The sequence below is a fragment of the Anolis sagrei genome, chromosome 9 (genome assembly GCF_037176765.1).
Source record: "Anolis sagrei isolate rAnoSag1 chromosome 9, rAnoSag1.mat, whole genome shotgun sequence".
Classification (NCBI taxonomy): domain Eukaryota; kingdom Metazoa; phylum Chordata; class Lepidosauria; order Squamata; family Dactyloidae; genus Anolis; species Anolis sagrei.
The window spans coordinates 10,062,713-10,089,263 of NC_090029.1; the positions used below are offsets into that span (position 1 = coordinate 10,062,713).

The following is a 26,551-nucleotide window of genomic DNA, read 5'->3' on the forward strand; positions in this document are numbered from 1 at the left end:
AATAAATAAATAAATAAAGAATAGAGGGCTGAAAATATGCCGAATCATTTCAAACTCACTTCCTGAGTCGTAACAAAAATGGTGGAGAAAGCTTTGGAAGAGCAAAGGGACTTTCGGGTTGTTAAAATGCTTCAAAATTGCTTCAAAAAGGCAACTTTAATGAAATTATTACAAGTAAAGAGTAATCCGACGCGGCTCTAACTTCTCTGGTTGAGGAAAAGTGTTCTTGCCAGACATCAAGGGAACCACTGAGCACATAGGGAAGCTGATGAGGAAACACAACATACAAACTATCTACAGACCCACCAAATCCAACAAATGCTATGTTCAGCAAAGGACAAGAGGGATCCTCTCACTTCTGCAGGAGTCTACCGTGTACCTTGCACCTGTGGACAAGTCTACAGAGGGACCACCAAATGCAGCAGCATTGCCCAGACACGAATCAAGGAACATGAAAGGCACTGCAGACGAGTTCAACCAGAGAAGTCAGCCATAGCAGAGCACCTGATGAACCAACCTGGATACCGTATATTAATTGAGATCACAGAAATGGTGGACCACTCTCACAACCACCATGTCAGACTACACAGAGAAACCATTGAAATCCACAAGAAGCATGTGGACAATGTCAACAGAAAGGAGGAAACCATGAAAATGAACAAAATCTGGCTACCAGTATTAAAAACTGTAAAATTACAACAGCAAAACCACAGAGACATCTAATCACCTCTCAACAAAAGATTGCCCCAGGCACTGCCAGGCCATCAAATGCTAATCAAGGTGGTGAGTTGAAACATTCACACCTAGCCCCAACATACAATAGTCCTTTGTCCCACCCTGGCCATTCCACAGATATATAAACCCTTTTTCCTAGTTCCAACAGACCTCACTACCTCTGAGGATGCTTGCCATAGATCAGTGTTTCTCAACCTGGGGGTCGGGACCCCTGTGGGGGTGTCAAAGGGGTCGGCAAAGACCATCAGAAAACAGTATTTTCTGTTGATCATGTGGATTCTGTGTGGGAAGTTTGACCCAATTCGATTGTTGGTTGAATTCAGAATGCTCTTTGATTGTAGGTGAACTATAAATCCCAGCAACTAAAACTCCCAAATGTTAAGGTCTGTTTTCCCCAAACTCCACCAGTGTTCACATTTGGGCATATTGAATATTTGTGCCAAGTTTGGTCCATATCCATCATTGCATGAACCCATGTACTCCTCTGGATATAGTTGAACTACAACTCCACTCCCAATCTTAATATCAATACCCACCAAACCCTTCCAGTATTTTCTGTTGGTTGAGGAAGGTCTTTGTGCCAAGTTTGGTTCAAATTCATTTTTGGTGGAGTTCAGAATGCTCTTTGATTATAAGTGAACTATAAATCTTAGCAACTACAACTCCCAAATTACAAAATTAATCCTCCCACTAGCATCCACATTTGGGCGTATTGGGTATTTGTGCTCAATTTGGTTCAGTGAATGAAAATACATCCTGCATATTGGATATTTATGACTTATAACAGTAGTAAAATGGCAGAGATATCAAGTAGCAACAAAACAATATTATGGCTGGGGGTCACCATAACATGAAAAACTGTATTAATGGGTCACGGCAAAAGGAAGGTTGAGAACCACTGCCATAGATGCAGGCGAAATGTCAGAAAATGCCTCTAGAACAGTGGTTCTCAACCTTCCTACTCCCTCTGTTGGCTCCAGCTCCCCATGTAGGGACATGAAAGAAGCCTCCCTCGAGCGTGGTAAACCATCAAAACATCTGGGCAACATCCCCTGGGCAACGTCCTTGCAGATGCCCAGGGGATGTTGCCTGGATGTTTTGATGTTTTACTACGCTCGAGGGAGGCTTCTCTCGTGTCCCTACATGGGGAGCTGGAGCCGACAGAGGGAGCTCATCCATGCTCTCCCCGGCCACCTTGATTAGAATTTAATGGCCTTGCAGCTTCAGTGCCTGGCTGGTTGCTGTCTGGGGAATCCTCCCAACACCAGAAGCGACTTGCAGTTCCTCAAGCAGTTCCTGACATGACAAAAAAAAAAAAAAAGAACCAAACTGTCAACTTATGGAGACCTCACAGTTTTCTTAGACTCATGCATGGTTTACCCAGTTCCTTCTTTTGAAATATGGCCAACAACACCTGGCATTTATTGACCCCTTAACACAGTTCCTTGTGTTGTGGTAACCCCCAACCATAACAGGTTGAGAAACACTGGTCTACAGACATCACATGCAACTCCTGGAACGATTCCATCAGCACTGCCTCTGAAAAATCCTGCAAATCTCTTGGGAAGACAAGCGGACAAATGTTAGCGTGCTGGAAGAAGCAAAGACCACCAGCACTGAAGCTATGCTCCTCCGCCATCAAATCCTCTGGATTGGCCACGTTGTCCGGATGCCCGACCACCATCTCCCAAAGAAGTTGCTCTACTCCGAACTCAAGAACGGAAAACGGAATGTTGGTGGACAGGAAAATAGATTGAAAGACAGGCTCAAAAAATCTGGCATGGACACTGATAACTGGGAAGCCCTTGCCCTTTACCACTCCAGTTGGAGGTCAGCTGTGACCAGCAGTGCTGCAGAATTTGAAGAGGCACGAATGGAGGGTGAAAGAGAGAAACGTGCCAAGAGGAAGGCATGTCAAGCCAACCCTGACTGGAACCACCTTCCACCTGGAAACCGATGCTCTCACTGTGGGAGAAGATGCAGAGGGCTCCACAGTCACCTACAAACCCACCACCAAGACACGACACTTGGAGCACCAACATCCTTGGACTACGAGGGATCGCCTAAGCAAGTAAGTACCATTGGTGTCCTGTCATGGTCATGCCAATGGGTGGATTCTGGGTTTGTTGTTCAGTCGTTCAGTCGTCTCCGACTCTTCGTGACCTCACGGACCAGCCCACACCAGAGCTCCCTGTCGGCCGTCACCACCCCCAGCTCCTTCAAGGTCAGTCCAGTCACTTCAAGGATGCCATCCATTCATCTTGCCCTTGGTCGGCCCCTCTTCCTTTTGCCTTCCACTTTCCCCAGCAAAATTGTCTTCTCCAGGCTTTGCTGTCTCCTCATGATGTGGCCAAAGCACTTCAACTTGGTCTCTAGTCTCCTTCCCGCCAGTGAGCAGCCGGGCTTTATTTCCTGGAGGATGGACTGGTTGGATCTTCTTGCAGTCCAAGGCACTCTCAGAACTTTCCTCCAACACCACAGTTCAAAAGCATCTCTCTTCCTTCGCTCAGCCTTCCCTAAGGTCCAGCTCTCACATCCGTAGGTTACTACAGGGAATACCATGGCTTTGACTAGGCAATGGATCTTTGTTGCCAGTCTGATGTCTCTACTCTTTACTATTTTATCGAGACTGGACATTGCTCTCCTCCCAAGAAGGAAGCGTCTTCTGATTTCCTGGCCACAGTCTGCATCTGCAGTAATCTTTGCACCTAGAAATACAAAGTCTGTCACGGCCTCCACATTTTCTCCCTCTATTTCCCAGTTGTCAATCATTTTTGTTGGGTTTTTTTATGTTTAGCTGCAACTCGGCTTTTGCGCTTTCTTCTTTCACTTTGATTAGAAGGCTCCTCAGCTCCTCCTCGCTTTCGGCCATCAGAGTGGTGTCATCTGCATATCTGAGGTTGTTAATGTTTCTTCCAGCAATTTTCACCCCAGCTTTGCATTCATCCAGCCCCGCACATCCTCGCATGATGTGTTCTGCATACAAGTTAAAAAGGTTGGGTGAGAGGATGCAGCCTTGCCGTACGCCTTTCCCAATCTTGAACCAGTCTGTTGTTCCGTGGTCAGTTCTGACTGTTGCTCCTTGGTCCTTGTACAGATTCCTCAGGAGAGAGACAAGGTGGCTTGGTATTATTTTATTTATTTATTTATTTATTTCATTTACTTATACCCCGCCCTTCTCACCCCGGGGGGGACTCAGGGCGGCTTACAGTGGTGGCACAATTAGATGCCCAAGGCAATTCACAAGTAGTACAAATACAAACAATTCAACAATTAATTAAAAACATCAGTACATAATAAAATCATAAAACAATCTCATGCTCAGAGTTCAGAGTCCATATATCCAATCCATTCCATTTGTCCTTGTCTATCATCAGAACCTTCAGTTAACTGTCAGAATGACCAAAGGCTTGATCCCAGATCCAGGTCTTCAGTTTTTTCCTAAACACCAAGAGGGAAGATGACGATCTAATCTCCCCGGGGAGTGAGTTCCACAGGTGGGGGGCCACCACTGAGAAGGCCCTGCTCCTCGTCCCCGCCAGCCTCACTTGTGACAGTGGCGGAGTCGAGAGCAGGGCCTCCCCAGAAGATCTTAAGCTTCGAGATGGGACGTAGAGGGAGATCCGTTCGGACAAATACACTGGGCTGGAACCGTATAGGGTTTTGTAGGTCAAAACCAGCACTTTGAATTGTGCTCGGAATTGGATCGGCAGCCAGTGGTATGGGTACTACAGTCCAAAGGAGCTTTTTCCCCAAGCATATTGCCAATGAGAAATGCATCAGCCACACAGTCACTTTCCCAATCCAGGTTGCATTGGATTCTGGCTCTGATATACAGATTTTTACACCTTGAATAATGCAATCTCATCACCTTCTCTTGGTCAGAAGTCAATAACATTGCTCTGAGCCTTCCATCTTGATGGAGAAGACAAGGAATCATTGAGGGCAATGGAAGGCCATAGTGGCAACCTTTCCCGATAGCTAAGTTGCAAAAGATGGCACAGCATCAAAGTCCGGCATGTGATATCCCTGCCTGGTATTATTTCCCCCCCCCCCCCCAATCTTCCTCTCCCTCCCTTTCTCTTTCTGTCTCTGCTTGTTAGGAGGAATGTGTGAAAATGGGAGAGAAGAAAGGATTAGAGAACAATAATGAGAGTAATTAAAAGGCCTTCCATCTCCTGCCAACTTAGCTTCTTTGAAAGCACAGCAGGACTTGGGTCTGTGTGTGTATCCGTAGTGAAGATCCCATTGGGAATCACCAACCGAAGCCTATTCCAAATCCCAACCAGCAAAGCCGCAGCTCTCCAAAGCAAGCCACGAAATGCAAGGTTAGGCAGTACATGCCCAAGGGCTGCTCTTGGAATCTCGTCCCTTCAAAATATCGAAATATAAGCCCTCCTGAGCTTCAGGAACAATTATTCCCATTTTAAAATATTGCCTTCGGTGCCTATTTTATTTCCCCGAAAGGATTTTGCTTGAAAATGCCTTTCTTTTTTGGATACCAGTGTCACAGAAAGATCCTTAAAAGAATATATACCCCATATACTTGAGTATAAACCTAGTTTTTCAGCCCCTTTTTTAGGCTGAAAAAGGCCCCTCGGCTTATACTCAAGTAAAGTATTATTTATTTATTTATTTATTATATTATATTATTTATTATATTACTCTATTATTATTATTATTATTATTATTATTATTATTATTATTACTAGCCGTCCCCTGCCACGTGTTGCTGTGGCCCGTTCTGGTGGTCATGGGGGTTCTGTGTGGGAGGTTTGGCCCGATTATATCGTTGGTGGGGTTCAGACTGCTCTATGATTATAGGTAAAGGTAAAGGTAGTCCTCTGACATTAAGTCCAGTCATGTCTGACTCTGGGGTGTGGTGCTCATCTCCATTTCTAAGCCAAAGAGTCGGCGTTGTCCATAGACACCTCCAAGGTCATGTGGCCAGCATGACCGCACAGAGCGCCGTTACCTTCCCACCAGAGTGGTACCTATTGATCAACTCACATCTGCATGTTTTCGAACTGCTAGGTTGGCAGAAGCTAGGGCTGACAGCGGAAGCTCACGCCGCTCCCCGGAATTGAACCTGCGGCCTTTCGATCAACAAGCTCAACAGCTCAGTGCTTTAACCCACTGCGCCACCAGGGGCTCCTCTGTGATTATAGGTGAACTATAAATCCCAGCAACTACAATTCCCAAATGTCAAGATTCTATTTTCCCCAAACTCCACCAGTGTTCACATTTGGACATTCATGAGTATTCGTGTAGAGTTTGGTCCAGATCCATCATTGTTTGAGTCCACAGTGATCTCGGGATGTAGGTGAACTACAACTCCAAAACCAAAGGACACTGCCCACCAAAACCCACCAAACCCTTGCAGTATTTTCTGTTGGTCATGGGAAAACTGTGTGCCAAGTTTGGTTCAATTCCATCATTGGTGGGGTTCAGAATGCTCTTTGATTGTAGGTGAACTATAAATCCCAGCAACTACAACTCCCAAATGACAAAATCAATTTTTTGAGTGAAGGACATACATTGGGTTGTTAGGTGTCTTGTATCCAACTTTGATGTCAATTCGTCCAGGGGTTTTTGAGTTCTGTTAATCCCACAAACTAACATTACATTTTTATTTATATAGATGATGATTATGATTATTATTATGATGATTATTATTATGATTATTATTATTTTACTGACACAAAAGCACAGTATGTCACAGCAAATTATTATTATTATTATTATATTATTATTATTACATTTATTATTTTACTCTATTATTATTATTATTATTATTATTATTATTATTACATTTAACATTGTACATCATTTATTATTTTACTGACACAAAAACACAGTATGTCACAGCAAACGAGATCTATATGCTGGATTTCGTATCACAAAATCACAAGTCAAACACTTCCAAAGTGTCCGGAACGGTGTGATATATTTTCGAACGATGCGGCCTTTTGCAGTTGACAGATTGTGATTTTGGCAATGTTTATTGTTTCCAAATGCCAGCTGAGATCTTTTGGCACGGCACCCAGTGTGCCGATGACCACTGGGACCACCTGTACTGGTTTATGCCAGAGCCTTTGCACATTATTATTATTATTATTATTATTATTATTATTATTATTATGCTGTTTAACATCTACATGAAGCCGCTGGGTGAGATCATCCGGAGTTTCGGGGTGCGGTGTCACCTGTACGCAGATGATGTCCAACTCTGTCACTCCTTTCCACCTGCTACTAAGGAGGCCGTCGAAGTCCTGAACCGGTGCCTGGCCGCTGTAATGGTCTGGATGAGGGCGAACAAACTGAAACTAAATCCAGACAAGACAGAGGTACTCCTGGTCAGTCGCAAGGCCGAGCAGGGTATAGGGTTACAGCCTGTGCTGGACGGGGTCACACTCCCCTTGAAGGTGCAGGTTCGCAGCTTGGGTGTGACCCTGGATTCATCGCTGAGCCTGGATCCCCAGGTTTCAGCGGTGACCAGGGGAGCATTTGCACAGCTTCGGCTCGTGCGCCAGCTGCGCCCGTATCTTGGGAAGTCTGACTTGGCCACGGTGGTACACGCTTTGGTCACATCCCGCCTCGACTACTGCAACGCTCTCTACGTGGGGCTGCCCTTGAAGACGGCCCGGAAGCTTCAGCTAGTCCAGCGCGCGGCAGCCATGTTGTTAACAGGAGCAGGGCGCAGGGAGCATACAACGCCCTTGCTGTCCCAGCTCCACTGGCTGCCGATTTGCTACCGGACCCAATTTAAGGTGCTGGTGTTATCCTACAAAGCCCTAAACGGTTCCGGCCCAAAATACCTTGCAGACCGCATCTCGGCCTACGAGCCCACGAGGACCTTGAGATCATCCGGGGAGGCCCTTCTCTCGGTCCCACCTGCCTCACAGGCACGCCTTGCGGGGACGAGAGAGTGAGCCTTCTCGGTGGTGGCCCCCCGGCTGTGGAACACCCTCCCTGCTGAAGTTAGACAGGCGCCCTCCCTTATGGCCTTTCGTAGGAGCCTGAAAACATGGCTCTTCGAGTTGGCCTTCAATTGAGTGCCATATCATTGGAAATGATGACCGGAATGGACTACGACTATGAAATCGACTATGACCCCAGGATATGACGAAGCGGATTTTTAGTATAAGTATGTGTTATGTAGTATTAGATTGTTGTGTACTGTCTTGATTTATTGTAAACTGTCCTTTCTATGTTGTTGTTCACCGCCACGAGTCGCCCTAGGGCTGAGAGTGGCGGTCAATAAGTGCAAGAAATAAATAAATAAATAAATAAATAATAAATATTATTATTATTATTAAATTATTATTATTATTACATTATTATTATTATCACATTATTATTATTATTATTATTATTATTATTATTATTATTACATTATTATTATTATTAGAAACACAACAAGATGAGTTCACAGCAGACACTCTGCTGGCTGTTGAATTGGATCACACGTCGGACACTTCCCAAGTGTCTGGGACTGTGTGATGTATTGGCAAATAATGCATGCAGATCTCAGTAAGGTGGCCTTCTGCAGCTGGCAGTATCATCTTGTCAGCACTGATTGTGTTTAAATGCAGGTCAAGGTCTTGAGGCACTGCACCCAGGGTGCCGATCACCACTGGGACCACCTTGACTGGTTTGTGCCAGAGTCTTTGCAGTCCAATCTCTAAATCCTCATATCGTGTCATCTTTTCTCTTCAATCCTGATATCACCTGGGATTGCAACATCGACAATCCATATTTTGATTACTACTACTACTACTACTACTACTATTAACATCAGGTGGAAGTTGACCATAGTCACCCTGGAGGACATTGTTGTACTCCAGGTTCAGAAGAAGCCCTCTGACTTAAAACACACCACAAAAAGAGTCAAGAATCAAATCTTCTTCTATTGAAGCTTAGTAAATAGCCAGAAGAAATAAATAAATGCGTGTAAGAAAATCAGAAGCTTCCAAAAAAGTATTAGTCCATAAACAACCCAAAGCAATGTCCACACAAGAAATACAGGCAATCCAAGACAGCATTAATCCAGACAGGAATCAAGCAGGATGCAAAGACAACCCAAAATGCTAAAAAGCTCCACAGAAACAAGATCCCTTGAACATGACTTCCATGGCACAAGAACTTGGTTTCCAAATGATGCCTGATCTGATGAGACTTTTCTACAGGCAAACCTTCAATCCCAAAAATTGGTTTCGTTTTCCCCCAGTCTTTGACTTTAATTGACGAATTCTTTCAGATCTACGTAAACATTGGGCCTCTTGTTGATTCTGGCTAATCTCCAGCTGCCGACTCTGCTTATCTGTATTGTCGAAGGCTTTCATGGCCGGAATCACTGGGTTGTTGTAGGTTTTTTCGGGCTATATGGCTATATACCTAGCTCCAGCAGACAAGAGTCCTTTGTCCCACCCTCGTCATTCCACAAATATATAAACCCTTTTTCCTAGTTCCAACAGACCTTACTACTTCTGAGGATGCTTGCCATAGATGCAGGCGAAACGTCAGGAGATAATGCCTCTAGGCCAGTGGTTCTCAACCTTCCTAATGCCGCGACCCCTTAATACAGTTCCTCATGTTGTGGTGACCCCCAACCATAACCCTATCATTATGAATCGCCATGTAAATAATGATCTGCAGGATGTATTTTCATTCACTGGAGCAAATTTGGCACAAATACCCAATATGCCCAAATTTGAATACTGGTGGGGTTGGCAGGGGGATTGATTTTGTCATTTGGGAGTTGTAGTTGCTGGGATTTATAGTTAACATGTAAACAAAGAGCATTCTGAACCCCACCAACAATGGAATTGAACCAAAGTTTGCACAGAGAACTCCCACGATCGAAAGAAAATACTGGAAGGGTTTGGTGGGCATTGACCTTGAGTTTGGGAGTTGTAGTTTGTCTACATCCAGAGAACACTGTGGGCTCAAACAATGATGGATCTGGACCAAACTTGGCACGGATGCTCAATATGCCCAAATGTGAACACTGGTGGGGTTTGGGGAAAATAGAGTTTGACATTTGGGAGTTGTAGATACTGGGGTTTATAGTTCACCTGCAATCAAGGAGCGTTCTGAACCCCACCAATGATAGAATTGGGCCAAACTTCCCAAACAGAACCCCATGCCCAACAAAAAATACTGTTTTTTCTGATGGTCTTTGGTGACCCCTCTGACTTCCCTTTGTGACCCCCTCAGGGGTCCCGACCCCCAGGTTGAGAAACACTGCTCTAGAGTCCGAAAAAAACCTACAACAACCAGAGGCTTATCTGACTCCTCATTAACTTTACCAGGTGTCAGACTGTTTTCCAAACTAGAATCTGGAGAGCTCAAAGATGGAAAGAGTAAACCTTTCTCCCAAGGCCTAATAGAAACATTCTCATGAGAATCTGCCCTTTGCACCGAAGCCTCTCTGTCAGTGTCTGCATGAAACTAGTTGATCAATGTGTTTCTATCTTGCACCTCAGAGTCAGTCCCAGCATCCCCTATGTCAGGAGCAACAGAGGACTGATTTCCCTCCTCATTACCCACATCAAACACAGAAAAATCACGCAAAAATCACGCAACATTCACAGGTTCAAGCACAGGGTCAGGTTCAATCACAAGCTGAGTCCCAACAGACATAACGATTCCTAGAGATATTAAAAATATAGCATTTCTATTGGTGGTTTTCTACTTTCACTAGGTCCTGGACCCCTAACTTCAGCAAATGTAGAGGGCGGGGGACTTTAGGAAATCCCAACTGCTGCCTCCCAGCTCCAATGGTTTTCTGTCCAGGAGCTGATCTTCTTAATGTCTAATGAGTGGAAAACATTCGTAGCATTACTCATTGCAGCCTTGAAGAAGAAACTTAACGAAGAACGATGTCCCTAGTCCACAATGAAGACAAAAAACTGAAAACTCACAAGCCCTACAACTAACCACCCCCTCTCCATGTCCACCTGCGACAGACTGGAGCTCCTGCAAAGAGGCGGAGGAGGCGGAGGAGAATGAATAACCAGCATATGGGTTGACATTTAAGATGCATAAATTATGTAGGGCTCCGTTTATGAAGCTTGTGTGAAATCCCCCCACCCCCCACCATAAGCAATTGAGGTTTACTGCTGAATCAGATTGAAACATGCTGAGGCCCCATGCTAGGCCAAGCTTAAGAGGTCCCATTGCAACATTATTGTGTGGTTTCAAGTCATTTCCAACTTATGGTGGCCCAAAGGTCTCCATCATGGGGTATTCAGGGACTGAGAGGCCCCATTGCAACATTGTTGTGTGGTTTCAAGTCATTTCCAACTTATGGTGACCCAAAGGTCTCCATCATGGGGTTCCATCATGGGGTTTTCAGGGACTGAGAGGTCCATTGCAACATGGTTGTGTGGTTTCAAGTCGTTTCCAACTTATGGTGATCCAAATGTCTCCATCATGGGGCTTTCAGGGGATAAGAGGTCCCATTGCAACATTGTTGTGTGGTTTCAAGTCGTTTCTAACTTATGGTGACCCAAAGGTCTCCATCATGGGGTTTTCAGGGACTGAGAGGTCCATTGCAACATTGTTGTGTGGTTTCAAGCCGTTTCCAACTTATGGTGACCCAAAGGTCTCCATCATGGGATTTTCAGAAGCTGAAAGGTCCCATTGCAACATTGTTTTGTGGTTTCAAGTCGTTTCCAACTTATGGTGACCCAAAGGTCTCCATCATGGGGTTTTCAGGGGCTAAGAGGTCTCATTGCAACATTGTTGTGTGGTTTCAAGTCATGTCCAACTTATGGTGACCCAAAGGTCTCCATCATGGGGTTTTCAGGGACTGAGAGGTCCCATTGCAACATGGTTGTGTGGTTTCAAGTCGCTTCCAACTTATGGTGACCCAAAGGTCTCCATCATGGGGTTTTCAGGGACTGAGAGTTCCCATTGCAACATGGTTGTGTGGTTTCAAGTCGTTTCCAACTTATGGTGACCCAAAGGTCTCCATCATGGGGTTTTCAGGGGCTAAGAGGTCTCATTGCAACATTGTTGTGTGGTTTCAAGTCGTTTCCAACTTATGGTGACCCAAAGGTCTCCATCATGGGGTTTTCAGGGACTGAGAGGTCCCATTGCAACATGGTTGTGTGGTTTCAAGTCGCTTCCAACTTATGGTGACCCAAAGGTCTCCATCATGGGGTATTCAGGGGCTGAGAGGCCCCCATTGCAACATTGTTGTGTGATTTCAAGTCATTTCCAACTTATGGTGACCCAAAGGTCTCCATCATGGGGTTTTCGGGGCTGAGGGGTCCCATTGCAACATTGTTGTGTGGTTTCAAGCCGTTTCCAACTTATGGTGACCCAAAGGTCTCCATCATGGGATTTTCAGAAGCTGAAAGGTCCCATTGCAACATTGTTGCGTGGTTTCAAGTCATGTCCAACTTATGGTGACCCAAAGGTCTCCATCATGAGGTTTTCAGGGGCTGAGAAGTCCCATTGCAACATGGCTGGGTGGTTTCAAGTCATTTCCAACCTATGGTGATCCAAAGGTCTCTATCATGAGGTTTTCAGGGGCTGAGAGGTCTCATTACAACATTGTTATGTGGTTTCAAGTCATTTCCAACTTATGGTGACCCAAAGGTCTCCATCATGGAGTTTTCAGGGGCTAAGAGGTCTCATTGCAACATTGTTGTGTGGTTTCAAGTCATTTCCAACTTATGGTGACCCAAAGTTCTCCATCATGAGGTTTTCAGGTGCTGAGAGGTCCCATTGCAACATGGTTGTGTTGTTTCAAATAATTTCCAACTTATGGTTACCCAAAGGTCTCCATCATGAGGTTTTCAGGGGCTGAGAGGTCTCATTGCAACATGGCTGTATGGTTTCAAGTCATTTCCAACTTATGGTGACCCAAAGGTCTCCATCATGGGGTTTTCAGGGACTGAGAGGTCCCATTGCAACATGGTTGTGTGGTTTCAAGTCGCTTCCAACTTATGGTGACCCAAAGGTCTCCATCATGGGGTATTCAGGGGCTGAGAGGCCCCCATTGCAACATTGTTGTGTGATTTCAAGTCATTTCCAACTTATGGTGACCCAAAGGTCTCCATCATGGGGTTTTCGGGGCTGAGGGGTCCCATTGCAACATTGTTGTGTGGTTTCAAGCCGTTTCCAACTTATGGTGACCCAAAAGTCTCCATCATGGGATTTTCAGAAGCTGAAAGGTCCCATTGCAACATTGTTGCGTGGTTTCAAGTCATGTCCAACTTATGGTGACCCAAAGGTCTCCATCATGAGGTTTTCAGGGGCTGAGAAGTCCCATTGCAACATGGCTGTGTGGTTTCAAGTCATTTCCAACCTATGGTGATCCAAAGGTCTCTATCATGAGGTTTTCAGGGGCTGAGAGGTCTCATTACAACATTGTTATGTGGTTTCAAGTCATTTCCAACTTATGGTGACCCAAAGGTCTCCATCATGGAGTTTTCAGGGGCTAAGAGGTCTCATTGCAACATTGTTGTGTGGTTTCAAGTCATTTCCAACTTATGGTGACCCAAAGTTCTCCATCATGAGGTTTTCAGGTGCTGAGAGGTCCCATTGCAACATGGTTGTGTTGTTTCAAATAATTTCCAACTTATGGTTACCCAAAGGTCTCCATCATGAGGTTTTCAGGGGCTGAGAGGTCTCATTGCAACATGGCTGTATGGTTTCAAGTCATTTCCAACTTATGGTGACCTAAAAGTCTCCATCACGGGGTTTTCAAGGGCTGAGAGGTCCCATTGCAACATTGTTGTGTGGATTCAAGTCGTTTCCAACTTATGGTGACCCAAATGTCTCCATCATGGGGTTTTCAGGGGCGGAGAGGTCTTATTACAACATTGTTGTGTGGTTTCAAGTAATTTCCAACTTATGGTGACTCCATCATGGGGTTTTCAGGAGCTGAGCATATATAACCTGCCCAAAGTCATCCAGTAGGTTTCCATCACCAAATGAGGAGTTGAACCCTGGTCTCCAGAGGCATAGCCCAACGCTCAGACTCTATTAATTCTACAATGTGGCTGCATTCATCAAGGAAGGTCATCTTTATCATTATCCAAGGCCTTTGTGGAGAGTATAAAAACTTAAGAAAGTGCTCATGAGCAGAAAAGAGAGAAAAGTCCAGGAAGGAAGCCTATTATCGCAAATATTGCCAGTTTTCAAACATCTCCCCTGTCAAAAGAGAGTCAGGGAGTGACAGGAAAATAATTAAATGGTTCCTGATGTCCCCATTTAGATTTGTCTCCATATCATCCGCACGTAGACACAGTTGCCTGATTCACATAGCATTGGGTTGTTGTGAATTTTTTGAACAGCATAGCCATGTTCCAGTAGCATTCTCTCCTGATGTTTCACCTTCGTCAATGGCAAGCATCCTCAGAGGTTTGTTCAGAGGTCTGAAACACACACACACACACACACTTCACTTGCTTCATTTCCAACAGACCTCTGAACAAACCTCTGAGGATGGTCACAGATGTAGGTGAAACATCAGAAGAGAATGCTACCGGGACATGGTGGTACAGCCTGAAAAACTCAAAACAACCCAGTGATGAAAGCCTTCAACTTCACATAGCTTTCTTTATGGGTAGATAAAGACAATTAGGGATCCCAAAGTCAATCAGATGATGTCACAGAGTCTCCAAGTTGACATGTAATTGCTAGTCTTGTTAAAAGATAAAAAGTGAGATATAATTAAATATAACTTTAAACAACAACTATATAATGTGATCTGGCTGTTTGGGAATCTCTGATGGTCTTGTCCATCAGCTCCAGTATTTCTCATCTTGGGGGTTTGGACCCCTGGGGGGATAGCGAGGGGGTGTCAGAGGGGTCGCCAAAGACCATCAGAAACACACAGTATTTTCTGTTGGTCATGGGAATTCTATCATTGGTGGGGGCCAATTCTATCGTTGGTGGGGTTCAGAATGCTCTTTGAGTGTAGGCAAACTATAAATCCCAGCAACATTAACTCTACAGTGGAGATACATCCTTAGAAAGGCAAGGAATAGACCCCCTCCCGTCTTCCCCCTTTCCAACAGGTGATATTTCTCCATGAAAATTCAACACTGTCTTGTTGGTGCATTTGCAAGCCACTCACAGTCAAGAGTCTTGTGGTTTGCAGAGAGACATTTGCTCCCTTTGTGTCCCCTGATGCACTTCTTCGACACGCTCAATTCCAAGTAGCAGGTTCAGATGATCCCAGGCTGACAAACGGCACAGGAGAGACGCAGGTGTCCTGAACCTGCAGCTCTTGAGTTTGCCTCCCTCCAGAGCCTTTTCCCCGGTCGATCGGTGCTCCGCTTCACCCCTCTGACATCTCACGCCGACAGCTCAGCAATCAAAGCAATGGTTGTACCAGCAGGCTCAGCATAATCCAAATGAGGTCGCCCAATGGGAATAGCCCGACTGCTCACTGGAGGGAAAGATACTAGAGACAAAGTTGAAGTACTTTGGCCACATCATGAGGAGACAGGAAAGCCTAGAGAAGACAATTATGCTGGGGAAAGTGGAAGGCAAAAGGAAGAGGGGCCGACCAAGGGCAAGATGGATGGATGGCATCCTTGAAGTGACTGGACTGACCTTGAGGGAGCTGGGGGTGGTAACGGCCGACAGGGAGCTCTGGCGTAGGCTGGTCCATGAGGTCACGAAGAGTCGGAGACGACTGAACGAATGAACAACAACAATGGGAATAGTAATAAACAGTAGCCTGGCTAATTTTTCCCTCTGCTTAGCTTGTCTACATTCCTCATTTCTCAAGGAGATGCCTGAAGGAATCATCAGGGGAGAGATGTGAAAGGAACCCCTGCATTAGAATGGACACCTTATGGGAAGAAGAGACAATGGTGTATCTACACCAGCGTTTCTCAACCTGGGGGTCGGGACCCCTGGGGATCATGAAAGGGGTGTCAGAGGGGTTGCAAAAAACCATCAGAATATACGACATTGGGTTCTGTGTGCCAAGTTTGGTTCAGTTCCATCACTGGTGTAGTTCAGAATGCTCTTTGATTGTATAAATCCCAGCAACTACAACTCCCAAATATAAAGATCTATTTTTCCCAAGGTCCACCACTGTTCACATTTGGACATATTGAGTATTGTAGCCAAATTGGGCCCAGATCTATCACTGTTTGCACCCAGAGAAGTAGGTAAATTACAACTCCCAAACTCAAGGCCAATGCCCACCAAACCTTTCCAGTATTTTCTGTTGATTATTGGAGTTCTGTGTGACTAGACTGATCCAATTCCATTGTTGGTGGAGTTCACAATTCTCTTTGATTGCAGGTGAACTATACATCCCAGCAACTATAACTTCCAAATGTCATGGTCTATTTTCTTCAAACTCCACCAGTGTTCACATTTGGGCATATTGAGTATTGGTGCCAAATTTGGTCCATATCTATCATTCTTTGCACCCACAGAGCTCTCTGGATGTGGGTGAACTACAGCTCCAAAACTCAAGGTCAGTGCCCACCATTGACCTTGGGAGTTCTGTGTGGCAAGTTTGGTTCAATTCAATCATTCGTGGAGCTCAGAATGCTCTTTGATTGTAGGTGAACTATACATCCCAGCAACTACAACTCCCAAATGTCAAGATATATTTTCCCCAAACTCCACCAGTGTTCATTTGCACCCACAGAGCTCTCTGGATGGAGGTGAGCTACAACTCCAAAACTCAAGGTCTATGCCCACCAAACCCTTCCAATATTTTCTGTTGGTCATGGGAGTTCTGTGTGCCAAGTTTGGTTCAATTCCATGGCTGGTGGAGCTCGGAATTCTCTTTCATTACAGGTTAACTATACATCTCAGCAACTACAACTCCCAAATGTCAATGACTATTTTCCCCAAACTCCACCAGTGTTCACTTTTAGTATTGGTGCCAAATTTACTCCAGATCCATCATTGTTTGAGTCCACAGTGCTCTCTGGATGTAGGCGATTTACAACTCCAGAGAATCAAGGTCAATGCCCACTAAACCCTTCCAGTATTTTCTGTTGGTCATGGGAGTTCTGTGTGCTGGTTCAAATCCGTCATTGGTGGAGTTCAGAAAGCTCTTTGATTGCAGGTGAACTATAAATCCCAGCAACTACAACTCCCAAATGACAAAATCAATCCCCCCTTTTCCACCAGTATTGAAATTTGGATGTATCGGGTATTTGTGCCAAATTTGGTCCAGTGAATGAAAATATACCCCGCATATCAGATATTTATATTATTATTCATAACAGGAGCAAAATTAGTGTTGTGAAGTAGCAACAAAATAATGTTATGGTTGGGGGTCACCACAACATGAGGAACTGTATTAAGAGGTCGCAGCATTAGGAAGGTTGAGGAAGACTAATCTATCTATTCTCTATTTATTATTTATCAACTACCTATCCATGCATCCTTTTTGTTTGTCTGTCCATCCATTGATGATTATCTATCTCTCTATCTATCTATCTATCTATCTATCTATCTATCTATCTATCTATCATCTATCTATCTATCTACCATCCTATTGTCTCTCTCTTCTGTCTCCATATCTAATTCACTGATTTATTGATCCTAATCTCTATTTATTTATTTGTCTATCTATCTAATCCCTATTTATCTAACTAATCCCTATCTACCAATCTACCATCTATCTCTCTGAATGTTTAATGTATATCCCAGCCTTCATCCTGGAGCAGCTTACATAAACATCAACTCAAAGCAATACAGAATTGCCAATCTGTATATATTAAAGAGCGCCTTGGTTGAAATTTGGTAAATTGGTGATGCATCAGCCCTCGTTGGCAGACAAGGCTAAAGACCTTGAAAGTGACAACTTTCAGGATTTCACAGCATCGAGCCAGAGCTGTTAAAGTGGTGTCAAACTGCATTAACTGTATAGTGTAGATCAGTGGTTCTCAACCTTCCAAATGCAGCTCCTCGCCTACAAACAAAGAGCATTCTGAATTCCATCAAGGATGGAATTGAGCCAAACTGGGTACACAGGACTCCTATGATCAGCAGAATATACTGGAAGGCTTTGGTGGGCATTGATCTTGAGTTTTAGAGTTATAGTTCACCTACATTCAAAGAGCACTGTGGACACTCAAACAATGAGAGATCTGGACCAAACTTGGCACAAATACTCAATATGCCCAAATGTGAACACTGGTGAAGTTTGGGGGAAATACACCTTGACATTTGGGAGTTGTAGTTACTGGGATTTATAGTTCACCTACAATCAAAGAGCATTCTGAACTCCACTAAGGATGGAATTGAACCAAATTTGGCACACAGGACTCCCATGACCAACAGAAAATACTGGAAGGCTTTGGTGGGCATTGACCTTGAGTTTTGGAGTTGTAGTTCACCTACATCCAGAGAGCACTGGACTCAAACAATGATGGATCTGGACCAAACTTGGCATGAATACTCAATATGCCCAAATATGAACACTGGTGGAGTTTGGGGAAAATAGACCTTGTCATTTGGGAGTTGTAGTTGCTGGGAATTATAGTTCGCTTGCAATCAAAAAGCATTCTGAACCCCACTAATGATAGAATTGGGCCAAACTTTCCACACAGATCCATGACGAAAAGAAAATACTGTGTTTTCTGATGGTTTGACACCTCCCTTGCGCCCCCCCCCCCCCAAGATTGAGAAACACTGTGATAGATACTAGATAGATAGTTAAATAGTTCAAAAGACAGACAGATATCCCCGTCCTCCCTGCCTTTAAAACAGGAAATTTTCCATTTCAGAGTCAGTCGGATTGCAAAGGTGCTTTTCTGGTGGCATCTTATCTTTGATCTTTTTTATCACTGGGTGTAAAAAATATATGAAATCAAATCAAATAAAAAAAGATATGTTCAGCTTAGGTGACAGTAAATGTCACTTACAGGAAAGGAATCAACCCCTGTGATCTTTACACGTGTCCTGGAACAGAGTTCTTCTTCATCTAAATTCTGTTTTCATTTTCTCTCCCCCCAACCTTTAATCTTTGGGCTCTGGAAAGATGCTTTGCTGGATCCTTCCCAATGGTCCCTGTCCTCCTCCACTCCCTTCGCATTGCCACCCCCTTCGCACGCCAATGTGTTTCTAAATGACAAATGCGGACAGATGCTCTGGCATCTTGTGTGCTTTTTTCCCCTCCCTAAAAACCACCCGCGTAGTTATCCTTTCCAAGTACCAGGTCCCTCCTCCTTCTCCATAGCGTTGCTGTTACTATGAATGGCTTCCCACTGCCAACTGTCTGGGGAAAAATAATGCTAATAGATTAACAAAAGGCTCAATGCAGGAACCATTGTACTAAAAGAAGGTGGCATCACCAGCCTAATAGCTAGTGTGGGTCTTACAAATCTTCTCTCCATAACTGAGTGGTTCCCAACCATGTTTTGACCAAGGACCACTTTGATCAGGGACCACTTTGACCAGAGATCACTTTGACCAGGAACCACTTTGACCAGGGACCACTTGACCAGGGACCATTTTGATCAGGAACCACTTTGACCAGAGATCACTTTGACCAGAGACCATTTTGATCAGGAACCACTTTGACCAGGGACCACTTTGACCAGGGACCACTTTGACCAGGGACCACTTTGACCAGGGACCACTTTGACCAGGGACCACTTTGACCAGGGACCACTTTGACCAGGGACCACTTTGATCAGGGACCACCTTGATCAGGGACCACTTTGACCAGGGACCACTTTGACCAGGGACCACTTTGACCAGGGACCACTTTGACCAGGGACCACTTTGACTAGGGACCACTTGACCACGGACCATTTTGATCAGGAACCACTTCGACCAGAGATCACTTTGACCAGAGACCACTTTGATCAGGAACCACTTTGACCAGGGACCACTTTGACCAGGGACCATTTTGATCAGGAACCACTTTGACCAGAGATCACTTTGACCAGAGACCACTTTGATCAGGAACCACTTTGACCAGGGACCACTTTGACCAGAGACCACTTTGACCAGGGACCACTTTGACCAGAGACCACTTTGACCAGGGACCACTTTGACCAAAGACCACTTTGACCAGGGACCACACTGACCAAGAACCACTTTGACCAGGGACCACATTGACCAGAGACCACTTTGACCAGAGACCACTTTGACCAGAGACCACTTTGACCAGGGACCACATTGACCAAGAACCACTTTGACCAGGGACCACATTGATCAGAGACCACTTTGACCAGAGACCACTTTGACCAGGGACCACATTGATCAGAGACCACTTTGACCAGAGACCACTTTGACCAGGGACCACATTGACCAGAGACCACTTTGACCAGGGACCACTTGGCCAGGGATCACTTGACCAGGGGCCACTTTGACCAGTATTTTGGCACCCCCCCCCCCCGGCCAAACCATATATATAGGGGCATGTGTGTGTGTGTATATATATATATATGGGCATGGACAAATTTTGGCCCTCCAGGTATTTGGGACTTCTGACTGGCTGTTTGGAATTGTAGGAGTTAAAGTCCAAAACACATGGAGGGCTGAAGTTGTCCCATGCCATCCATATACACACATACACACTAGCTGTCCCCTGACACGCGTTGCTGTGATCCAGTCTGGTGATCTTGAAAAGAAAGTAATGAGAAAGTTGGTTTCTAATATATGTAATTTCTTGATGCTTGTGGGTTAACAGTACCTAGTAGTTATTCCACAGATATATAAACCTCACTTGCCTAGTTTCCAACAGAACTCACAACCTCTGAGGATGCCTGCCACAGGTATGGGTGAAACGTCAGGAGAGAATGCTTCTAGATAGGGCTGGGCAACCACGGAAAAATTTGTTTCTAAACTCAATTCGTTTTTAGGGGGTTTTTGCGTTTCGATTTTTAAAAGAATTCAGAATTTTTTCTTTAAAAAAGTTCGAAATTTACGAAATTTTGGAAATTACGAAACAATTACGAATCGATTCGTTAATGGCGGACGCGACCGCGCAATACACTAAAAAACCGTCCAAATGGGACAGGGGGAACTTCTGAAGCTTCCCTCTCCCTCTGTTGTTGACTGTTGGTGTGATAAAACAAACAACAACTATAAAACTTGCACCAGACATGCGGAAATAATAACGAAAGGATTTCGAAACAATTACGAAACAATTACGAAACGAATTGAAAAATTCGTTTCGATTTTTAGTTGCTCCTGAATGGTTCAATATTGCTTCGTTATAAAAAAAATAACGAATTAATAACGAATTACGAAATTAACGAATGAAACCGCCCAGCCCTACTTCTAGAACATGGCCAAACTCACAGCCACCCAATATTCCAATCCATTCAAAAAACACTATGGTTTCAGATAGTGACCAGCCAATTGCAAAGGGGCCAACACTGCCCAAATCCCTCTTATTTCACGTCTCGAAGATCAAATCAACAACCCACCCATTAAAAAAGACCACAGGCAGTTCCAAACATCCAATTCCTAGTTAAGAACAGGGGTGAGACAGCAGAAAGTGAGAGAAGTTGACCACTCAGAAGGGAAATTCGGTCCTGAAAGAGTGAGCCCTTGTTGTCCTGGCCTGAGAGCTGTGCAAAAGGCAAAGCTTTTAGGAGCATCTCCCCAGCCGAGGAGATCCCGAGGACCGCACCAAAGAGGGTCCCTGAACCTTGGTGAGGGCAGCGAAGCCAATTCCAGCAGCAGAGATCGGGGTCAGCACCTCTAGAGCTCCTCAACAGCACACACACACACACCCGAGATGCACGCTATACGCAAAAGCATAATTTGCGTACCGTGTTGAGCCGCCTCTGGGTCTTGATCACAAACATATGCAGAACAGGGGAAGGAGATGGGAATAGCACCCATTTTAAAATCCATCCATTGATGACAATGACTATGCCCACCTTCCCTGTATCTGCATTTCCCGCACTTCTAAACCTGGCTGACACATAGACCCCTCTTTCAATTGTAGGGTTCTCAAAAGAGTTTGGCAGAAGCTGGGTCAGATGGGGTAGTTTCCCTGGGGCTGGAATCTGAAAGGATTTTAATTCTCATTTATTCTCCTATGGATTCTGTTTGCTCCACATTGGTGCCCTCTATTGGAATCCAGTGGGCAGTGCATATATATATATATATATATATATATATATATATATATATACACACACACACACACACACACACACACACACACACTGCCCTTCTCACCCCGAAGGGGACTCAGAGTGGCTCACAAGATATATATATATACATACAATATATTATATTAGTAGCATAGTACAATATGAGTATTAAATATTACTATATTGTACTACTAGCTGTCCCCTGCCACGCATTGCTGTGGCCCAGGTTGGTGATCTGGAAAACAAAGCAATGAGAAAGTGTTGGTTTCTAATATATGTAATTTCTTTCTGCTTTTGGGTAAACATTATTTTATGCTGTTTCTTTGTCAGTGTTGATGTGGAAAGTGTCTGGTTTGCTTACTCTGGAACATGCAATATATAATGGTCCTTCTTTAAGAGTCCCTTTCAAATCTATGATACTATATGTGTGTGTGTGTGAACAATATATTTCTATCTATCTCTATGGCTGGATGGATCTTTGTCAGGAGGGCTTTGATTATGTTTTCTTGCCTTGGTGAAGGGAGTTGGTCTGGATGGCCTTAACCCTTCCAGTATTTTCTGTTGGTCATGGGAATTCTGTGTGCCAAGTTTGGTTCAATTCCATCATTGGTGGGGTTCTGAATGCTCTTTGATTGTAGGTGAACTATAAATCCCAGAAACTACAACTCCCAAATGTCAAGGTCTATTTCCCCCAAACTCCATCTGTGTTCATTTTTGGGCATATTGAATATTGGTGTCAAGCCCATATCCATTATTGATCGTGTCCACAGTGCTCTCTGTAGGTGAACTACAACTCCCAAACTCAAGGTCAAACCCTTCTAGTTTTTTCTGTTCATCATGGGAGTCCTGTGTGCCACATTTGGTTCAATTCCATCATTGGTGGAGTTCAGAATGCTCTTTGATTGTAGGTGAACTATACATCCCAGCAACTACAACTCCCAAATGACAAAATCAATTTTTTTGAGCAAAGGACATACATTGGGTTGTTAGGTGTCTTGTGTCCAAATTTGGTGTCAAATCGCCCCGTGGTTTTTGAGTTATGTTCATCACACAAACGAACATTACATTTTTATTTATATAGATACAATTATATTGTAATATTATTAGTAATTATAATATCATATATAATTATAATATCATATATAATATCATATATAGTTATAATATCATAGTATTAGTATTAGTATTATATTGTACTACATTATAATATTATAAATATTATATGTATATACAATATATATTATATTATATTATATTATAAACATAACACATCAATGAGAATGACTATGCCCACCTTTCCTGTATCTCCTATACCTCACTAAACCATTATATTGTAACATTATTAGTAATATTTCATGTAATATAAATATATATATTATATAATTATAATATCATAGTATTATTACTAGTATTATATTGTATTACATTATTATAAATATTATATGTATTTACAATATATATATATTATATTATATTATATCTCCTTGTTCCTATACCTCCCCCAATGATAAGCTTTGACAATTGATACAGGGGGGAAAACCTAGGAATTTCAGCACCTTGGTTCTGCCTCTACAACATTTAAGGAACGTATCTAGCGATTTCTTCCATTACCTTGGAAGTCCCCACTGCCACACACAGAGCTTTGTGCAAAAAGCACTTTCAGATCCATCAAAGGGAACCTTGGATAAAAGCCTTACCAGAACAATTTTTTAAAAAACGGACCACAAGCTTTGATCAATATCACCCAGAAGAAAGTAGGCCAAAGCCTTCCAGAATTTCTTGAACTTCAGCACCCATCAGCCTTCTTCCTTAGGGCCAATGGGAGCTGTGGTCCAGGAAAATCTGAATATAATTAGTAGTTATCTCAGAGTTGGGTTGCTGTGTTCCATGTCTGCGGTTCAAAGAAGCCATTCCCATTTTTTAGGAAAGCAATCTCAGCTACCAAACCCAATTTGGAAAAAAGGGTTCAGCACCTTGGAGAGCTCTCTGCATTCCCAGCCTGACATGGGAGCTGTCCAGCACCATTAGAATTCCACCATTGAAGCTTTAGAGTCCAGTTGTAACCATGGAGGACGGATTTTAATTCCTAGGGAAACAAATGGATGGCCTATTAGGCTTGGGTAACCACGGAAAAATTTGGTTCTAAACTCGTTTCATTTTTAGGGGGCCCTTGCGTTTCGTTTTCTTAAAGAATTCCGAAATTTTACTTTAAAAAAATTCGAAATATACGAAATTTCGTAAAATTACGAATCAATTCGTTAATGGCAGACGCGATTGCGCAATATACTAAAAAAACCTCCAAACAGGACAGGGGGAACTTCTGAAGCTTCCCTCTCCCTCTGTTGTTGACTGTTGGTGTGATAAAACAAACAACAACTATATTATATTATATTAATTATATTATATTATATTATTATAATATGATTATATTATATTGCTGTATATTATATTATAATATTATATTATATTATTGTATATTATATTATATTATATTATATATTATTATATTATATTATTGTATATTCTATTATATTATTATATATAATATATATATATAATATTCTATTATATTATAATTGTATATTATATTATATTATATTACATTATATTATAATATATTACATATGTTATATTATAATATACAATTATAATATAATATAATACAATATAATATAATATAATATAATAATATAGTAATATAATATATAATGTATATTATATTATTATAATATTATTATATTATATTATAATTGTATATTATAAAATATAATTACGAAATTACAAAAATAATTATGAAAATTGGAAAAATTGTTTTGATTCTTAATTACTCCTCACACTATTCCTGCATGGCTCGATATTGGATCGTAAGCTAATTTAAATACGAATTAATCACGAATTACGAAATTAACGAACTGGATCGCCCAAGCCTATGGCCTATCCATCTATCTAAAACCTCCAGCAAAGCGTAAACCTATTTGTTTTTCTTTCCTTCTTGTCATTTTAGGCATTTCAGCTGTATCTACTCTAGAGGAGAGGAGCTCAGCTGCAGGTAGGTGTGTCTTTAAGGAGGCTTCTTACCTGTTTCTCTACTCTAGAGGAGGTGCATGGCTGCAGGCAGGCGTGCATGCTTTCTGGGCCTGCACGCCATACACATACTCTTTCCAAGGCAAGGAGGGAAGTTCTGTTTTTTCTACTCTAGAAGAGGCACATGGATGCAGGCAGGTACACGTGCTTTCTGGGCCTGTGCACTACACACACACTCTTTCCAAGGCAAGGAAGCTGCTCATGATAGTACTGGCCTGCACTTTGATGGGTTGTTATGACAGATAGCCGGCTGGCAGTTTCTCTTGCCTTTTAGGAATTTTATAATTTTCAAAAAATAATTTTATTATACAACTAGCTATCCCCTGCCACGCATTGCTGTGGCCCACCTGGGGGTTCTGTGTGGGAGGTTTGGCCAAATCCTATCATTGGTGGGGTTCAGGATGCTCTGTGATTGTAGGTGAACTATAAATCCCAGCAACTACAACTCCCAAATGTCAAGATTCTATTTTCACCAAACTCCACCAATGTTTACATTTGGACACATTGAGTATTCATGTAGAGTTAGGTCCAGATCCATCGTTGTTTGAGTCCACAGTGCTCTCTGGGTGTAGGTGAACTACAACTCCAAAACCAAAGGACACTGCCCACCAAAACCTTCCAGTATTTTCTGTTGGTCATGGGAGAACTGTGTGCCAAGTTTGGTTCAATTCCATCGTTGGTGGGGTTCAGAATGCTCTTTGATTGTAGGTGAACTATAAATCCCAGCAACTACAACTCCCAAATGTCAAGATTCTATTTTCCCCAAACTCCACCAGTGTTTACATTTGGACATACTGAGTATTCGTGCAGAGTTTGGTCCAGATCCATCGTTGTTTAAGTCCACAGTGCTCTCTGGGTGTAGGTGAACTACAACTCCAAAACCAAAGGACACTGCCCACCAAAACCTTCCAGTATTTTCTGTTGGTCATGGGAGAACTGTGTGCCAAGTTTGGTTCAATTCCATCAATGGTGGGGTTCAGAATGCTCTTTAATTGTAGGTGAACTATAAATCTCAGCAACTACAACTCCCAAATCTCAAGATTCTATTTTCCCCAAACTCCACCAGTGTTTTTATTTGGACATATTGAGTTTTCATGTAGAGTTTGGTCCAGATCCATAATTGTTTGAGTCCACAGTGCTCTCTGGGTGTAGGTGAACTACAACTCCCAAACTCAAGGTCAATGCCCACCAAACCCTTCCAGTGTGTTCTGTTGGTCATGGAAGTCCTGTATGCCATGTTTGGTTCAATTCCATCATTGGTGGAGTTCAGAATGCTCTTTGATTGTAGGTGAACTATAAATCCCAGCAACTACAACTCCCAAATGACAAAATCATTTTTTTTTTGAGTGAAGAACATACATTGGGTTGTTAGGTGTCTTGTGTCCAAATTTGGTGTCAATTCCCCCAGTGGTTTTTGAGTTCTGTTAATCCCACAAACTGACATTACATTTTTATTTATATAGATTTTAATATAAATTAATATTAAATTTTATTAATGAGGTTTTTATGCACTGTTGATTATACTTATGTCATTGTATTTATACTTATGTATTATGTCTGAATGTGGCACTTGGAGTGTTTCTTTGAGCCTCCCCGAGTCCTTTTGGGGAGATAGTGGTGGGGTACAAATAAAAATGATGATAATGATGATGGTGATGGTGATTAAC

The 26,551-nt window shown here is 43.0% G+C and overlaps 1 protein-coding gene across 3 annotated transcripts in view; it reads left to right on the top strand.

Moving 5' to 3' along the window:
• LINGO1 (leucine rich repeat and Ig domain containing 1) overlaps positions 1-26,551 on the top strand; it is an 879,967-nt gene that overhangs the window by 741,099 nt on the left and 112,317 nt on the right. For all 3 annotated transcript variants that reach the window (XM_067471268.1, XM_067471266.1, XM_067471267.1), the window contains one exon: positions 24,805-24,849. The gene's annotated coding sequence lies outside the window, so the exon portion shown is untranslated. The remainder of the gene's footprint in view (positions 1-24,804; positions 24,850-26,551) is intronic.